Below are 4021 nucleotides of genomic sequence, written 5' to 3' on the forward strand. Positions count from 1 at the left end.
AAGGGACAGCAGGCCTCTGGAACCCCGCCTCTCGTGATCCTGTACGGGAGAGGGGCGATCAGGTTTTTGGGGAGCGCACTTGCACGACTGCTGGCAGCGATGACTTCGCGAACGACGACTTCTTCCCCGACCTCTGCAACCTCATCCTCGACGACATGGGCGACAACGTCAATGCCGGCGGTGCTGCTCCCGCTGCACCGTATGTGATTCTATCCTTCCTTTTCGAGATCGTGGTAGAATTCATGTTTCTAGTATGTGCCCTAGATGTGATCTGTTCATCTGCTATGCTAGTTCGCATAATTAGTTTAATATCTGCTACTGTAGTCATGATTTATCTTCTAATTATTCGAATTAAATCTCGTAGTAACTTGTTCGTATTTCCAACACAAACAAGCATGGCAAAAGTGCAAAAGATATCAGCTTCATAGACTTAGTGAAAATACTAACATGCCAGGAATTAACATCAGGAAGCAATGTTTAGAGCAAGCAAACAACATGCTACAGGAACAGAACATAGAAAACAAAGGCATGTCATGAATCTACTCGAAGCATAGAACAAAAGTCCCTTACTGACCATGAGCCAAAAAGGCACATAAGATATTACGGCACCCATGTAAACATAGCAAGTTTCGTTAACAGATTCAGACTTAGCAGAAAACTGAGCATGGCATAAACAGAATTATGAAGGCATCTTTGCGAGCTCGATTCACTCATCACAAGGCATTGCATGACAAGCTAAGCATACTAACAGCAAGAAGACATGTTCATGAAGCTAACCATGGCAAGAACAAGCTCATAGCATGCATGGATCAACTACAACAACCATGGCAAAATTGACTAACATGTAAACAATCTGCCAAGAACATTTTATAGCAAAAGTAGAGCAAGATTAAGACATGCTAGGGCACTCCATAATTGCAAACAGGGGCATGGACGGATAGAGCACAACCATATGTCCAAATCATCCTTATTGAAGATACTCAAACAAAGCATGGATTTCTCTGTAGCAACATGAATACATGGCATAAAAATAACAGCAGGGAAATGACTTAGTGAAATCCTAAGTCCCTGAAATCAGCAATATCACAAGAGCTACTTTGCATGCTTGTGGTAGTCACCACATTGATCACAAAAATACATGGCATACACCCCTGTAAATATGGCATGGCATATATCAAAACACATAGAGCTCACGCCCATATGTAGCACACAACAAATGTAGCAAAAAAGACAAATGCTCATACTCTGATAAGAATCAGCACCTAACAATTTATAGCACTCTTGTATCAACGATTTGGGCATCAATATGGACTCAAACAAGCATGGCACAATGGTACAAAATGAAGAGCACATCATGATGAACATTTTCATATATTGCACGCACAAAACGGAGCAGCGAGCACAAAGTTATGGCATGATGAACAGAGGCTAAAAACATAACAGAAAATGACTTAGAGAAGAAAACGAGGTCAACCACCGGTCCAGATCTAGGGTTTGCATGCGGATCGAGGTTCGCCGGAGAAGACGACGACGGGGACGGCGGCCGGAGTGGGGAAGAGGATGGCCGGGCGGAGGAGCTCGCCGGATCCGGGAAGGAGAGCGGCGCGGGGTCGGCGGTGACCGGCGTGGAGGCGGACGGCGAGGTCGGCGGCGAGGCGGCACGAGCGGCGGGGTGGACGTCGGGCGGCGGGGCAGACGTCGGACGGCGGCCAGAGCTCGCGGGGGCGGCGGCGCGCGCTCACGGGCGTGGCGCTGGGACTCGGGCGCGGGCAACCGAGCGGGCGGCGAAGGCGACCGGGCCTTGGGCGGCCGCGGCGAGCCGGCGGCGCTAGGGCGACTCGGGGCCACGTGGTGTGCTCTGACTGGCTCGGGGCGGCGGCGCGATTTGTCCGGCCGGACCGGACGTGTCCAGCGGCGCGGGGTGGAAGAAGGCTAGGGTTTCGTCCGAATTTTGAAGGGGGGTGCACATATTTATACCTAGAAGGAGGTGGGAGTGTCCAAATGAGGTGTGGTTTTCGGCCACGCAATCGTGATCCGATGACGGAGGACATGGAAGTGGTTTGGAAGGGTTATAGGGCCATTTTGGAGGGGTGTTGGGCTGCAACACACATGAGGCCTTTACGGTTCCCCGGTTAACCATTGGAGTAGCAAACGGACTCCAAATGGCACGAAATTTGACAGGCGGTCTACCGGTGGTGTACCAAGGCCGCTTGGCAAATCTCGGTCCATTCCGAGAAAGTTTGACACCTGCTCACGAAAAGAGACAAGAGGGGGACGCCGGATGACATAGGAGTGTCGGATTGCAAAACGGACAACGGGGAAAATGTTCGGATGCATGAGACGAAGACGTATGCAAATGCGATGCACAAGATGACATGATATGAAGTGCATGAAATGGACAAAAAGCAAAACGTAGACAAAACCCAACCACGAAGGGAAAAATCATAACTTAGAACCGGAAACGGCAGAGTCGGAGTTACAAATATGGTAAGTTACATCCGGGGTGTTACATACAACCTGCGAATGGTTTGAACTCAAACTGAAGTTTCAGTTCGGTTTGGTTTGCTTTGGGTTGGATTAAATGGGCTAAGCACCTGTGGAAATTTGGTCTAGTGTGGGCTTTAGCAATTATACTAGATTGGCTTGGTTTGGTCTGGACAGAGATCGAACGGTCACAGCCCATTTCAATCTATAGATAAAAACTGGATCGAGTGACCAATTCAACTGTACCTCTCTACGAGACATTAAGGTGGGCTTTGCTACACCATGGATAACCATTATCATGAATATGGTGAGCTCAGTGTCGTTCTCAGTGATGTTTAATGGAGTTAAATCAGAGGAGTTCAAACCTACACGAGGTATTCGAAAGGGGAGACCCTATCTCTCCATATCTCTTCGTGTTGGCAGCAGAGGGCCTTTCGTTCCTCTTACATTCTCAGAACCAGTCATCCCAGCTCGGCGGCGTTAAGGTGGCGCCATCGGATCCACCGGTGAACCACCTTTTATTCGCGGATGATAGCCTGCTGTTTTTCAGGGCGAGTATAAATGGGGCAGAAGCAGGGTCAAACCTATTGGACACATACTGTTCGGCATCAGGTCAGCGAATCAATAGAGAGAAATCCTCCAAGTTTTTCAGCAAAGGGACCCCAGAGATAGTACGAGATGCTGTGAAGGGTTTTTTGCATGTTCCTAATGAATCTTTGAGTGAAAAGTATTTGGGAATGCCAACTGTTGTGGGGCACTCAAAGAAGGGCACCTTTAAATATTTGAGTGATCGTGTTTGGGATAGGTAAAGGGTTCAATGAGCAAGTGCTTATCAGCAGGAGGCAAGGAGGTGCTCATTAAATCAGTAGCCCAGGCAATTCCAGTGTTTTCTATGGCTTGATTTAAACTGCCAAGGGGTTTGTGTGATCATATAAAGTCCATTATCAGCAAGTTTTGATGGGGCTGCAAGCAAGGGGAAAGAAAACCAGCTTGGGTCTCATGGGATGTTATGAACCGCCCTAAATATTTAGGAGGGCTTGGCTTTAGAGATATGTAACCATTCAATTTGGCACTATTGGCAAGGCAAGCTTGGAGGATCCTGCAGGAGCCATTGTCTTTGAGTGCTAGGATTCTTAAAGCCTCATATTTTTCGGACAGATCTCTCCTAGATGCGGAGTTGGGGTCGCGGCATTCTCAAATTTGGCGGGCGATTATTGAGGGACGAGATGGCTTGAAGCAAGGATTAATTAAGCGCAATGGTAATGGTCGGACGACTGACATTTGGGCAGACAACTGGATACCGAAAGAAACCACTCCGAGACCTATAACCTCACTAGTCACTGATCCACCGAAGAAGGTCTCGGAGTTGCTCATACCATCGGTGGCAGAATGGAATGTTGGCTTGATTCGATCTATTTTTCTCCGGTTTGATGCTGATGCGATCCTCAAGATACCAGTGTGCACAAGAAACACGGAGGATTTCTGGGCATGGTACCCTAACGACAAAGGATGGTTCTCTATTAGTTCAGCGTACAAG

This window comes from Triticum urartu, chromosome 7, assembly GCF_003073215.2.
Source record: "Triticum urartu cultivar G1812 chromosome 7, Tu2.1, whole genome shotgun sequence".
Taxonomy (NCBI): domain Eukaryota; kingdom Viridiplantae; phylum Streptophyta; class Magnoliopsida; order Poales; family Poaceae; genus Triticum; species Triticum urartu.